This window comes from Kryptolebias marmoratus, linkage group LG11, assembly GCF_001649575.2.
Source record: "Kryptolebias marmoratus isolate JLee-2015 linkage group LG11, ASM164957v2, whole genome shotgun sequence".
Taxonomy (NCBI): domain Eukaryota; kingdom Metazoa; phylum Chordata; class Actinopteri; order Cyprinodontiformes; family Rivulidae; genus Kryptolebias; species Kryptolebias marmoratus.
The window spans coordinates 22,249,925-22,265,718 of record NC_051440.1 but is presented as its reverse complement, the minus strand read 5'-3'; the positions used below and the strand labels follow the sequence as shown (position 1 = coordinate 22,265,718).

The window sequence follows — 15,794 nt, the reverse complement described above, 5'->3', positions numbered from 1 at the left end:
TGGAGTCCATTATAATACAGCATATTCGCTATCGCTGCAGCATTGTGGCTCCAACTAATCCATTTGAAAGACGGCGACTCCGCATGCTTCTCTAAATTATGTGCTGTTATACATTTCCTTTCATCCTAATGGAGTAAATCACACATAATGTAGGTTTGTTGCATGTAATGCCTTTGCAAGGTGGTTGATGAGTGTTACAGAATACAATCGGTCCATGTATTACCCATGCTTGACTGAGATATGATGTAGCAAAATAATAATAATAAAATACAAAAAAAATGTTAACCATTAAGACAAATCAGGGATGACAGCACAATAATATACTTTGCAAATTGTATCATATTGATTTTTATTTTATTCAGATGAAGTGTTGCTTTCAGAAGTCCTGTAGTTTTTAGAGATGCTCCTCTTTAAGGAGAACACCTTTAACAGAATTTAGCATATTAGAATAAGAGTTGCTGATCAGATGGTTATGCAAACCGAATAGTAACACATGCAAATGATGAGCCTTAATGTTTCCCATATTTATTTTGGAGCAGCCTCATGTTTAATTTGTGTTTACTCTATAGTCCCTCTGCTGGTATTAAAGGGAACCCCCTGCTCTCCTAGTCCAGATCAGGAGAAGAACAGCTGAGCTACTAGAGTTTAAATCAAAGAGAATCATCTGAAAAAAGTAGTCTTTATTTTTAGGTTTTATGAAGGAGCTATAAAAAATAGGGGAATAAGGTTGCACACTTTCTTTTAGTGGTGTTATGTTCCTATAGTAATATTGTAGTGATTTTCCATTAGGGGTGTTGAAGCTTAGAGGCAGTCCTTCAACATGAAAAGGAAAGTTGAAATGAGACTCCTATGCAAAAGGTAATTAGTGTAAATTACATTCCCCGACTTTTCCCTTCACCATGGAAAGGAGGAGAAGGGAAGAGAAAGAGGCAGCAGGGGGAATTAATTACCTTGCTTGTCCTCCTCAGCATTAGAGAGGGCTGTTATGTAGAGCAGTCATGGAAATGACCAAAGTCTCTGGTGGAAAATAGGTTTGGGGGGCCCTTCACATAGAATAGGACTGGTCATCATGGTAATTATTCACCCTTAGCTATGGACAACTGATAATTTAAATCTATATGATTAAGCACTTCATTTAATTGTTTAAACCTGAGATTCCTGAGGAACATTTATTTGTTTTTCTGTTTCCAAGTCTTAAAGTAGCGTATTCATATTTGTTAAAGGAAGATTCCTGAAACAGATATTGTACTTGTGTCAGTTTGTGTTCTCTTCCCATTGGCTCTACTTTTTTTTGGGTATGTGTTTGTCTTTGGTCCTTCTTGGCTCAGACAGAAGGCCATCAGGCAGACCTGCTGGCAGAAAGGGTAGTGGTGTGATCACCCTGGGAGTCCGGTCTCATAATCCAAACTGACACCTTGATGGATGTCTGATGAATAGAGCAGGTCCAGCAGCCCCCAGCTGTGGAAAAGCTAATATTCAGACAAAACCTGTCTTCTTGCCCGCCTGCCCTGTTTCCTTGCCTAGATATGAGTGTTGTTGTGTGATCATGCATGCATAGGCATATGTCTCTATCTGTCTGTGAGCCTGCAAGAGGATTAGACAGCTGCAGGACTGGGCACCAGGCATAAGGGCAACTATTGCAGATCTGCCTCTCACAGGTCCAAATGTACTATTACAGAGTAGATTCATTCATTCCCACCTGGAAAAACAAAAAACAGGCAGAGTATGACTCAGAAGCTGCTGCTGATGGTGTTGGTGACAGGCTGTGTAACATCACAGGCAGATTAATGATTTATCTGTCCACACAGCCATTATGTGTTAATGTAACTTTGAATTACTTTGTGATTTCTGAGAAAAAAAAAATGCACCCTGCTCTCATTTAGAAGAATTTACTTGTCTGAAAAAACAGACAGACAAAAAAGAGAGCGAGAGCAACTTTCTCAGAGAATGCTACCGCTCTCCCACCCTCTTCCCTACGTGCTTGTTTGGAGCAGCTTGATTGATATCTTCCTCACTGACTGTGGCCCAGGCTTAGGCTCCAAGGTTGCAGCCTTTTAAACTTTGATTAGAATTGCAGGAAAAACCCTGGGGGCCTTCGGGGGCCATGGCAGTGCCACACCCTGAGGCCGACGCAGGGGAGCCAATGAGGGGTCTGTCTTCCTGACTGTTATGACAACCGGGGTGGTTTGTTTAGCTCTTCAGTGAGGAAATAGACAGAAACAGGCAAGGATAGCTTAACAGTTAATAAAGGATAGCGTAAGAATTAAACAACTTTCACCAGGCAGGAAGAAACTATCATCACAGATTCTTTTTTACATGATTCATCAACATTAGGACATGTTTTTAACAGTCTTTGCTCTAAAATAGCTTTTATAGGCAATGTTTTTGCATTGTTCAAAACTTGCTCTTTAAAAAGAAACAGTAAATCAGTTTTGCAGGATTGTTTATTGATTTTGTTAAAGCAGAAGAGGCTGAGGCCTTGTCTACACAGAACAGCTGTTTGTGAATATGCTAAAGTTTGTTTTATCGTTTCAACTTTGTGTCTGCGCAGTAATTATTTTAAGAGACTCTAAATAGAATTGTTCAAAACTGGGTTCCAGAGTGAGAAAAATCCTTAAACGCCACATTTGCAGTCTTGTGTGGAGAGCCTAAATGCAACCTTTTGAAAAAGATGCTGTCATAGTCCCACCTCCTGCCTAACCTACGACCCCAATAATGACAGATTACATGTTTGCATTTTGTGCTGCAGACACCAATTGTTCAACTACAGCAAAACCTTCATATATTATATGACTTCAATGGGCAGACAAGACTAATAAATAATAACATTGCATTGAATAGAGCATTAAAAAAAACACCTTATTATTGTGTTAACAAGGAAAAGATTGTTTTGGAAATACAGCGTTCTCATGTGGACGAGGTCTGAGGCTTTGTATGAAGGTGGCTTGTTAGTTTTGTCCACGGCAGGGGAAGATGTGAGCCTTTTTTCATGTGCCGAAATAGTTCACAGGTGTGATCTGAGGATTTTGGAAACAGATGGGTGTTTGTTGTGAGGGGGGTTGAGTGGGTGAGGCAGAACTAAAATGACAGGTTAGCATAGGGGCCAGACAGACACAGAAGGCCCAGCGTTCATGAGCAGAATTCTTTTCAGCAGGCTCGAGTTTTTATACACTCTTCAGCAAACACCAGGCTCCCTGTAGTCCTCAAGTACACAACTCTCTCTAGCATTTTTCTTTTTGTAAATTTACAGAGATGTAAAGGATATTTAAAAAATGCAAGTTTTCTCCTCTGTTAGTAAGCCTCCTTTTTAAGTGATTCTGCCATATGTTGCAAACCTCACACAGCAACAACTCCAAAAGCCCGGCTCTGAGCTCCTTGACTGGAAAGACCACATCAGTTGCTGACATTAGTTAGTTTTTATCAAAGGGGGAAGAGAGAGATTGGCTGGGATGGAGCCTCAGCCCTGTCAACTGCTTACACAAGGCATTTCCGTGTTGGTTGTCAAGCATGTGTGAGGGCTCTTTTTTCCCCCCTGCAATTTTGTTTCACATTGTGCATGATGTCCGCTTGTTTGGAACAGCTGCTTCTGGCTCTGAGTGGCAGTGTAGCGAATCCAGGCTCTGTTTGGGAGGAAGCTGGCGTAACTGGCATAATTTAAGATGCAGAAATTCAATATTTGTTTTGCAAACTTCATGATACAGAATGCAAATATTGTAATTCCTTGTTTGCTCAAGTTAAAACTTTCATTACAGACATTGAAATTGACAGTTCTCTATATATGATTCTAGACTTAATTTTGTAAACCTTACTGGGAGGCCATTTCACCTGAAATGTTTTTGTATTTCTTTATTTATCTATAAAAAAGTAGAAAGATAAATGTCAAGCATGCCTTTCTGCTACAAGTTACACAGTTACCACTTATTGTCTGTTCAAAAAGCCTGATGCTGAGAGTCTCTGTTTCTTATGACACATCCATTGCTTTGATCTGCTATGAGAGTGCACGGTTCAAACAAAGGTTCACATTTTACCGCTTCTCCACACAGCACAGAGTGAATAAGCCTCATTGTTAACTTGCTCCTGTTAAGCAGTAATTATAAAGGGATTCCTCAAGCATAAGGGGCACTTTTTATGCTGAGGATGTCAAACCATTTTTCATGTATGTGAATAATATTGCACAGTGAAGATTGAAAATGATCTGCATTTTTTTTGCTTGCACACTATATATTGCATGCTCACTTTGCAATCTCTCATCATCTGCCAATGACCCCCCTCCAGTTTCCACCCTACATTTCTCTGCCCCACCCCCACATCTATCTCTTATCACTCCTTCCATCCTGCTCTGTTTGTTGATAAGCCGAGAGGCCATTGGCCAGCACACATGGTGCCCATGTGACACTTCAGCAACAGCCTGATGGCCAGATTGGAAGCCCCCATGTGCATGTGTGTGTGTTTGTGTCTGTGTAGCACATTTCTAGGCTGGTTTAAGATGAGGTCTGGCTACTGTAGCTTTATTGTTCTCCCCAATCATGACCTCCACCCATAAACCTTCAGACCCCCTCATTACTTCCCACCACGCTCAGTCCCTCCTGGTGGGTTGTATTGCCTCATCCCATCACTAACCCCCTAAACTAACCCACCAGCTTGTTTTAGTGCACATTGCCGAGCTCTTAATCCTATTGTTTGTGATTATGTCTCCTCACACCAGTCCATTTGACATTGCACTCTCTGGAAGAGAGCTACCAGAGCTGACTGTATCACCAACATTGAATTGACATGTAACAGTTGAAAAGCACATTTAATCCAACAGAAAAGTGGAACAAACCATTGACTATTAGGCAAAGATAATAGATGATAGAAAATCTAGATAGAGAGGACACTGCCACACTCACAGGCACTTCATTTAAACAAAAGACTCTAACTGTCTCTTCATATTGCATAAAGCACACACAGTGAAAAATGGTATGCAGTTTTTAATCAAGCCTTTCATAACCTCCAAATTTTATTCCCCTTTGCCAATGGAAAAATGTAGTGTAGGCAGGTGAGGACAGAGAGGCAGTGTTTACAGACAGATATTAAAACGAGCTGAGAGATACTGAATTACATGGTGAGATTAGGGGACTGAGGTTAGCATTTCTGGGTTGTATGCTTTCATATTCCTTGACACAAACACAGTTCTGGGCTCTATCATGTAGAGCTGGCCAACATGGTCTAAGTGCCACTGCCAGGACCATCACTACTCCTGGCTCCAGCCCCTCTCAGTCATGGAAGGGAAGTGGAGCGATGGGCGGCTGCTGCCGGTCCCTTCACAGATGGCTGCAGGTACAGCGCTACGCTTGGCTGATAACCAAAGGACTTCAAAGCTCAAACGAGTGCTCAAGCCCATTTCTGTCCAAACCCATGAGGCAAAAGGCACAGAACAGAAAGGAGACGGCAATAGATGAGAACTTGAGTACTCAAAAGAGTCAACAGGCATGGAAATGAGCAGCTTTAGCCTCTTCCTTTCACTCTACTTGCATTGGCTTTCATATTCTTTCAGCCTTATAAAACCTCCACTCTGCACTTGTCATTTTGTTTTTCTATTGATGTAGTTTTATCATCCTTCATCTCTTGTTTTATTCATAAAATATGTTTCTAATTATTTTGTTACCAAGAAAGCAGTTGTGATGGCACATACTCATGTTCACGAGAACTGAAAATAAACAGCATTAGTCACTGTTTTAAACTCCTTTCCTGTCATCTATTGTCTTAATTTAGTTCAGATTTTTGAACTTTCAATGGATTCTTGCATTTATTGTGAAAAACTAGCAAGTTTTACCTAAAAAGCAGTAAGACATGATAAAATGTTTTAATATAGATCTTGATGTTAAATTTTAGACTAAAGTCTAAGTTTAAATTTAAACAGGAAAAATGGTCTTAGTATCTATTTGATATTCAGTTATTATAGGAAAATTAATTTCTTTGTTGCTGCTGAAGGCTGGAAGCCAAGCTTTAATGAGCTTTTAAAGGATAATGTGGAGGGAAAGATGTTGAAAAGTCATTGATTCAATTAGGCATTCCGCTGGCTCCTTTAATAACACTCCAATCTTGACATAAGAAAAAGCAGCTGCTCTCAACTGTAAGCAACATTTCCCAATGCAGGAGAACATCTCCGAACACATTTAAAAGACAAAAATGTGCCTTCTCAGCCAACCTTTTCTATTTTTGCATGTTTATAGTAAAAAGTCAAGATTTTTGATTTGTAAAGAAATGTGTGGTTCACAAAACAGCAACAATTGCAACATCTTATCCTGGAAATGCTGCTCATATGCTTCTTATTAACACATAGTTTGTTCTTTAAATATTTGAACATAAATTCATGGTCATGAAAACAAAACAGATTTAAGGAATGACTGTTCCGGTTTCAATTACTGGGCCCAAATGTGTTGAAGTATAAAAACCAGGCTGCGCACCTTTTAGATCCCTCCTCACTTCAAAGCCACAGGCATACTACGGCCCGCCAGCAGCTCTGCCTGGAAGCCTTTTGAACTGACCCCTGCATTCAGTCTGACGGACAGAGATGGAGAGGGAAAATGGCAGAGAGATGGGGAGTGACAAAGCTTGGTAAAGTAAGGCAGAAATAGAAGAAGGGAGGAAGTGGAGCTGGGGTCGAGAGATGAATACCTTCATCTAGGGGCCCATTAGCCTCAGTGGCACAGCCAGAGGTCAGGGGGTATTAGGAGGGGAGGGGAATTGGAGGTTAGTTTAGATGGGTGTGGGGTTCCCATGGACGAGGAGGTTGTCATAGCAGTGGCAAAGTTGTTGGGGGTTGCAAAAATCTTGCTTTTTAAAAAAAATCTACCCTCCTCTTCTTTACATCAGTGTTGTCTGGTTAGGTATCTGTTTTCTCAGCTACCCCTCTAGCACCAAGCAGCTGCTAACATAGTAGAACTTGTTTGGATTGCTCCAGCATTTTCAGATAGGCCCACAATTTGAATTGTAGTCATAAGCACCTGCTTTTTTTCCCTTTTTTAGTCAAAAACAGTCAAGACTGTGCCATTTGGCTTTACCCCATTAAACCTCAATGAAAAGGAGACATAGATAAGAGATCCATTCATGAGCTTTATTGTTAATATTTGTGAACAAATATTGAGTTTGATTTAATTTTATTTTAACAAGGACAGTACAAAAACACTATTACATATAAAAACATTTCAACCATTGCATTCTAGCCAATATTTTGGTTAAGATTTTAAAGAGAGCTAAAACCTCTGAAACTACTTTAAATAAATCTAATCTTTTAAAACAAACATAAAAATTAACAATAGCACAATGATAATAAAAAAGCACACAACAAGCAAACTAATATAAATAAGAACAGGAGGCAAACGAGAACAGAGGAAAAGAAAAAAATATTAACTAAATACTATGTTTAAGCCATTGTTTTAATTGAGAAGTAAAACATCTAAAATGTGTTAGCTGTTTTATTAACATGGCATTTATTTACATGACATAGTTAAATGGTATCCCTCTTTGTGACATGAACTTTATTTAGTTCCTTGAAAGATTATAGCTCAAAGCCTAATCTTTTTTCACTGTAAATCAGCTCACAATACAGATAAGTCATTTTCACTGACTTGTCATACAATCTCTTTTCCTTTCATTTGTCAAAAACCTTTACTGCTACAACAAGACTGTCGGTTTAAAAATGTCTCAGATCACATAAAGTGGCAAAAGAATTACAATGTATGCATCTTGTTTTGTGTGATTCATATGTTCATGGGATTTATAAGTTTGTTTTTATGTATATTATTGTGAACACAGCTCTCATTCTTTATTTGAAGGTGTTACTTATGCAAGTTTGGTCAGATTTGTACTTCACATACATAGCAACTCAGTATGTGGTTGTTAAATTGATGCCCAGAGTATCCATTCTTTGCCTGTTTTTTTACTGCTATTTGTGATTGAGGATACTGTAAATACCAGCTAAACAATGATTTTCACGCTGAATCAGACGCAGAAGGTTGAGCTGGCTAGCCATATTTATTACCTTAACTCTGTGGGCAGAAGGACTCAACAGCCCTGTTTACGGCACAGTCAGATAGATTAAGGACATATGCCTTCCTAAAATGTTACGAGTGGATGTGTTTGTTTGGATACTGTAACGTTTTAAAGGTTGTGTGGATATAAAAAATGGCAGGACTCACATTGTCAAAGAAAAGACAAAACATAATAAGCTAGAGAAGAGAAATGCTTAAAAGAAGATGAAGTGAAACTGAAACACTTTATTAAGCATGCAAATTGATGAGTCATCTGGAGTATGAAGGCAGAAATACATGTTGAGACAACTTATAGGGGTAAAGGGCATGCACTCTAGATTGGTCTGATCTGAAGACTTGATAAGCCCTGAACATCATATTTACACATTCCTTTGAAATATCACACACTCTTGTTGTGTGAAGAAGCTTATGTATCATCCCAGATTGTATTTGATAGAGAGGGGGAGACAGGAGTGGACAGTCTAGCAACTTGTAGGGGGTAGCATTGATTGTAGATGGTAACGTTTTTTTCTTTAACTGTCATTGTTTAACCATTTTCTTAAAAAAAAATTCATTTTTAAAGGCTTGACAATGACTGCAGAGGTGTTTTGAAAATACAGGAAGTGATGGCACTGCTTGCATGATTGGTTTCCAGAAGCTCGATCAGGTTCAACTGGTTCCTCTGTTGTTGGGGTTCATTGCTAGGTTTGAAATGGGTGGGGCGTCAAAATTAATCCCTCTGGGTGTGAGTTTGTGTTCTTTGGGGTGGTGGCTTGAGGCTGTCTGTTATCACATATCAAAGATGTTTTTGTCAGATATTTATGGAAGTCCTCAGAAAGGCAGTAGTCATTTAATTATGCAAGCGAGGACGCATGTAGTCACAGAAATGCCAAGACTGCTACACACCCATTAGCATGCATACATTTCTACATAATTACATGGTTCTTGTTCTGGAGTTTTGTACATCCATGGTGGAGGTAAATGTTCTAAGCATAGCCAGCAGTATTTCATCTGTCTGTTTGATATTAGTATATTAGCAAACTTTAACCCCTAAGTTCAAGAACACACCCAAAACCAATGCTCCATATTAAAAGGGACAGATCAGGGTGGAAGAGTGGGGTGATAATGTTGTCCTTTAAAAAAATTAAAACTGCCCAAAATGTATGTTTTCCGCAGCGTGTTTTCCATCCATCCATTTCATTTTCTGTTCAGGGTTACAGAGAGCTAGCTGGTGCCCATCTCCAGTGGTCATTAGGCAAGAGGCAGGGTACACCCTAGACAGGTCACCAGTCAGTAATAGAACCGCATAGAGACAGATGAGACAGACAACCATTCATGCTCACTCACATCTAGTGATCATTTTCCAACTTTAACTATTCGTAACAAGGTGACATGCTTCTAAATTTATAAAAGTAAATGTTCAGAATATATATTTTTTTACATAACAACAACAACAAAAATACCATACAAACCTTTACCTAAATTGTCTTATAATTTCTTCCTCTGAACATTGAATTCTGTATTCATGCAACTGGGCCCTTTATAAGTAAAGTTAATGTCCACATCTTAACTTTTTTTACTTTGTACCTTTTGTCCTTTTTATGCGAGATTAAATAGTAACTTTTAATAATAGTTATTAACAGTTAATGACACTGTTTGTGCTCATTGGGATGTGTCTGCTATCTGAACATCAGTTACATTTAATCTCCTTTTGTGTTTACATATCCGTGGCTTTTGTCCTGTACTTACTGAAGTGCCATCATTTTAAAACCTCAAGGCGAGGTGCACTGCAAAAACACCAACCCATGTCATCATTCACATCAACACTAAAACTCTGCACTGTGTGTATATTACAACACTGCACTTAACAAAATCCATACTGCTTTGGCTCCGTTCAGATCAATTTGCCATTGTAGAATATTTGCCCCCAACATTGCACTCATTTGTGTGTCCTTCTTATTGTTTTTAGGTTTAGTTACTGCTTCTTGCTTGTAGTTCTCAGGTGTTGGTCTCATTACAGTACACTGTGTCCATCTGTCAACGTTAGTACTTAATGACATAAGAGGAATTGTTGGGTAGTTGGGTGTTTCTCTCTGTGCGTAAATGATAAGCCCTCTGGAGAATGAATGGCTGCTTATCGGTTGTGTGGGCCTGCATGGCCCAGCTCTGTGCTTGAAATATAGCCAAAGCAACACTGTTTGATGCAAGTAGTGAATGTAAAAGAGGAAAGTCTAAAGTTAACAGGTGCCATAATAGTTGGACTTGTTTCAAAGCTACAAATATGTTAGTGTTTTACAGTTGTTCTTTCTTTCTTTTGCGCTGCATGCTGGGGGTTGGTGGTTTTATATTGCTTTTCTTATTAAAAAAACACAATATTTATGTGTTTAATTTGTATTTGTCATGTGGTTTGAGTGAGAGCATTTGTTGTGTGATTGACATCTGCTTCAGCGGACAGCGTGGTACTTTCAGTGGGGACAATGTCCTCAGAGACGTCATCCCTGTCACAGAGTCACAGGGTGAGGGTGGTGCCACATCCCAACACCATAGTAGAGCAGGTGCTGTTGGCCATCATACAGCAGGTGAGGTAGAATAATATAGTGTATGAGTAAGGGTGTGGTTGTTTTCATGAAGCAACAAGCACTAATGACTGAATTTATACAGAGTGAAGTCACACTTAATAATGAGGTTTGCAAATTTTGCCTCTAGCGTTTCCTTCCACCCGGATCACTGTGTCCTGAGTCCCCCCAGTTTTTTCCTAATGAGGCTTTGGAGCAAAAGTTAAAACATTTCAGGAGGTTGGCGAGCAGATTTCGCGCAGTGAGTCTCAGGTGTAGGGATGCCAAACTGAAATGTTCACTCACTGCACAGACAGGTATTTATGTTTTTGGATTTACAGACAAAGACATGTTTCCTTTCAGGTTAAGCATGAGGATGGGTTTTACATGATGCATGCCAGCTCCGGTAGCATGAAGTGTTTTGAGTGTGGAGATGTGGGTCACAAGCGCATTGCTCTTTCCCACCAACAGCTGGCAGTTTGGTCCGCTGTAGATGTAGCAGCTTAGGAGAGGAGAGGGAGCGGCAGGTGAAACACACGTTTTGAGGATGCTCCCCCTGTAAACACTGAGTCTGATGTTGTGAGTAATGCTGTTAGTGGCTCTGTGACCCCCGGGAGCAGGGCCCCTGTGCCCACTGGCAGATCTGCATCATAAAGACTTCAGTCATCACTGTTTCTGTCTTACATCTTGAAGAAAGCAGACTTGGTAGATGCTTGGATAATGAAAAACCCTTCGATCAGACAATATACAAGGATTAAAATTTCTGATGGTCAGGTTAGTACAGCAAGGTTAGACAAGTTTTATATCTCTGGTTCTTTTCTCACTAGTATTTTTAATTGTCAGATTTTTCCTGTCACTTTACAGATCACCATCTAATTTTAATGGATATTACTATTTTATCCACTGGGAAACAACAATCTTTTTGGCATTTTAATATTAAGTTACTCTATGATTTTGCTGGAGGTCAAGAAGATGTGATTTTTCTTCACTTGTTGGGAGAAGGAAAGGCTCAAATTAGGGTCTTTTGTCAGCAATATTCCTCTGGTATCACTATCAAGAGAGTGGTACAAAACCTAGAAGAAGAGATAAAACAACTAGAAAATATTTTTATTTTGCAAACAACTCCACAGACTTTATTACAGTCCAAAATACGTGAACTGAACTCTTTCTTACAAGAGAGATCTGAAGGAGCTTTAGTCAGAGGCTAGTTAAAAAATCCAAGATATGGATGTGCCTACTACATTCTTTTTTATTTTGAAGTAGTCTGTTGCTGAGAAAAAACATATGCTTTGCCTTCAATTCCCAAATAAAAGATTGACTTTAGATCCAGCTGAGATGAGGAACCATGTCGTTGAGTTTTATACAGGCCTGTTCGCTGTGATGTGAATAGTACTGTGAAGCTTCTGCAGGGGCTTCCTCATCTCACCCTAGAAGATCAGAAGACCTTAAACTCAGACATGACTCTAAATGAACTGACTACTGTGGTATCCCAGATGGTGTCTGGAAAGGCTCCAGGAAAAGATGGTCTACCAGCAGAATTTTAAAAATACTTTTGAAGGTTACTAGGTCAAGATCTTCTGGATGTTTTTAAGCAGTCTTTTAACGAAAGAAAAGTCCTGGCCTCCTCAAGATGGGAGGTCCTCTCCCTTCTGCCAAAATGGGAGATTTAATCCTTTAGTCTTATGCATTGACTGGAAGATCCTTTCCAGGGTTTTATCAAACAGACTGAAACTATTTACTGGACTTCTAATTGCCCCTGGTTAATACTACTGTATTTCTGACAAGTTGATTTTTAATAACTTATTTTTAACAAGAGCTGTATTTCATGTTTGTAAACTGTATGATTTAACAGTTGACGTTATATCCACTGACCAGGAAAAGGCTTTTCATTGCGTAGATGGTTTTCTTTTTTCTACCTTCCAAGCTTTTGGTGTTTGGGAAGAATTCCTGGTTTGGATAAAACCTTTATACAAAGAGGCTTGTTGCACTATAAAAGTAGGTCGAGGTTTGAGCAGTCTTCTGCCAGTAAAATAAGGGATCAGGCAGGGCTGTCCTATTTTGGGCAAGCTTTATAATCTAGCCCTTGAGCCACTGTTGACTAGAATGAAGACTAGACTGAAGGGTCTTTCTTTACCAAACTTGGCCTTGGCTTCTTCTATTGTGGTGTCAGCATATGCTGTTGACATCAATGTATTTGTTCAAGGCCAGGAAGACATACAAGAGTTAAGTGAGTGTCTTACACTAAATGAGGAGGTATCTTCAACTGAGGTTAACTGGGACAAAAGTAATGCCTGTTTGGTGGGTAAGTGGGATCTTGTGTCCCTGACCTTCCTGACAGTCTGAGCTGGGAGAGAAGGGGCATGAAAGTGCTAGGGAGTGATGTTTCACAAAAACAGAAGTGGGAGGGAGTGCTGGAGAGGGTAGAAGCAAAGTTGTCTAAGTGGAAGTGGCTACTACCTCAGTTATCGTACAGAGGAAGAGTTCAGACCGCCATTAATCTGGTTGCCTCAATGTTATGGCATCGACTTGCAGTGTCGGTTCTACCTCCAAATCTTGTGGAAAAAGTACAAAGGCTCTTGGTGAACTTTTTTTGGTCTGGGCATCTGAGGGCATCAACATTGTATTTCCCCATGCCAGGAGGATAAGGATTAGTGTACATTCTCTCCATAACTGCTACTTTCAGACTACAAACAGCACAGAGACTCTTGTATAGCTGTGGTTACTTTTGGTTTGGTCCGACTCAACTGCTGCTGAGGAAGGCTGACTGGCTTTGGCTAGATAAACAATATTTTTTTAATTTATTTGCTTCAAATTGTTGCAACAGAACTGACATGCTTCTGCTATCCCCTGCTATTGAAGGGTAGCAAGAGGGGAGTAGACTGTTCCTATTTCTGCAAACACCAAAGCTGGGTGTTTTCAGCTGTGTGGAAAAAAGCAGCTCTATGTCAGCTGTGTGAAAGTGCTGAATATGTTCTGTTTGGTTGGAGTCAAGAAGTCAAGGTAGACCCAGGTTTTTGCTTCAGTCTGTACTCCGAAGGGCAGTTGGAGGGTCCGGTATAAGCCCCCAATTGAAAAAATGAGTAGCTGACCTCCAGTGGAGGCTAAGACATGGGCTCATAGTTACAAACAGACACAGAACCCACTTTGATCCAGGTACTGGAGAGAGGTGCCCCTTTTGTAGCCAGATAGATTTTAGAGCATCTTGTTCTGTCCTGCCATCGTTTAGAGGGTCTATTTAGGCTTTCAGAGGAGTGGGTGACAGGAGAAGTTTTCCATACCTATTTATATTTTTGATCCTAAAAACACTGCATATAAGAAAAGGATCTTCACTTTAATAAATCTTCTGTTTGGGGGTACAAAACTAGCTATATGGACAACAAGAAAGAACCAGATGTTAGACCAGGGCTGATCTGATATGGATGGAAGCTTTAAGGGTTTGCTTGCAGCTCACTTGATTATGGAGCATGCTTTTTATACCCTCATCGTCTCTTTTAAAGATCTATCTGGGGCATCAGGCAGGTTTTACGTTCTTTAAGACAGAATGTATTGATCATTTGAAATGTGCGATTGTGTTAATGTACAATTTTTTAATGGAATTTTATTTTTTATTTTTTCAGTGAGACTTCACACTAATGATTTTGTCAGTGATGAACTTGTTTTTCCAAAATGGTGTAAATAAAAGATTTGTTAAATCTTTAAATTTCTTTCTTTCTTTCTTTCTTTCTTTCTTTCTTTCTTTCTTTCTTTCTTTCTTTCTTTCTTTCTTTCTTTCTTTCTTTCAGTGAAGATGAAGTTTTTGATAAACTTACAATACTTTTGATATGAGTAATAAAAAGTCCTCAACTAGTGCCACCATACTATCCTCACCCCTCCCACTCTAGCAGTCACCCCCACTCCCCCGTCCTTCAGGCTACTCCTCTTCTCCACCTTGTTCCTTTGGATTAGCTGACCTGGCAGTATAAACAAGGCAGATGTTGTTCTCGCTCCATCGTTTTTATTGCTACATTTACAATGTGAATTGTAACCTCGTTATCTACTGACAATTGTCCTGGGTATCAGTTTTTTTAACCTGTGTAATACAAATATTAGCTTTGAAACTTTAGGACTCAAAGCACTGTGGCTTTTGTTCACCTTAAGAAAGTTAAAATTGTGTTTCACATCTTGAGTGTGTGTAGGTCTATGCACTTGCTCTCACATGAGGACATGTGTTGAACAACTTATGTGTAGGTTCCTATGAATGTGCATTTTAGCAAATGGTGACTGATTATGTTATCTCACAGCTAGCACAACGTGCTGTATCTGTTACTGTTTGCTTTCAGGAAGGGGAAAGTTGAGGGAGTGTCACATTTACAGCCAGCATGCTGTGTGGCGTAGATGTCCTGTTTATATCTGCAAAGCAGCTCTTATTTGCTTTTTAATCTGCCCATATGCTAAATGAATGTTTGTTCTCTGTGAGACAGTTGCAAGTGATCAAATACAGTAGCAAATTAGAGCAAGAAAGCCTGATGGTACAGAAGCCTTTATGACAGTATCTGACCGCAAGCTCATCTGATGCATTAACCTATAAATATGCACAGATGAGAGAGCTGAAAAAGCAGACAGGATGGTCAACAGTGGCCTCGAAAGAGGGGGGAGAAAGACTACTCAACTTCCCCACAGAGGGCTGAACTCAAGTAGGAGACCGAAATACAGGGCTGATGTGCTCTGTATGGGCAATATGTTCCTGCTGAGTCGTGTTTTTACTATTGCATTTACCACATAATCTCTATCAGTGTTCTTGCAACAGTTTCTTTACAACTGCATTTGTTGACTTTGACATCTGCATTTACACATATATGACAAATCCAAATGAGAAAAGAAGAAATAGATGCTTTCATATTGGGTAAAGGGACTTACTGATGGATTTGGAAACTACAAAGTAGATGCAGTTTGCTGTAGCTTTTGCAGATACTTGAAGAACCTATGACAGAGAGAGATAACACTCTTCATGTTGCCCTTTTTACAGCTTGTCCTCTATCTGTTAGTGCCAGGTGTTTAAAAAAAGAGGCTAAAGTGTGACAAGCAATACACACACACACACACACATTCAGGAGGGAAGGGTGAGATAATGCTTTGTCTAGACAGTCAGAAGTCATTTCATTAGCCAGCCAATTTGACCCACCCACCCAACGTCTCCCAGTCCTGTCTCTCCATCCACTGGAATGTCCAAAGAGACAGGATCATC

At 39.7% G+C, this 15,794-nt stretch overlaps 1 protein-coding gene across 4 annotated transcripts in view; it reads left to right on the top strand.

The window, feature by feature from the left end:
• hipk2 (homeodomain interacting protein kinase 2) overlaps positions 1-15,794 on the top strand; it is a 70,232-nt gene that overhangs the window by 1,117 nt on the left and 53,321 nt on the right. The window lies entirely within an intron of this gene.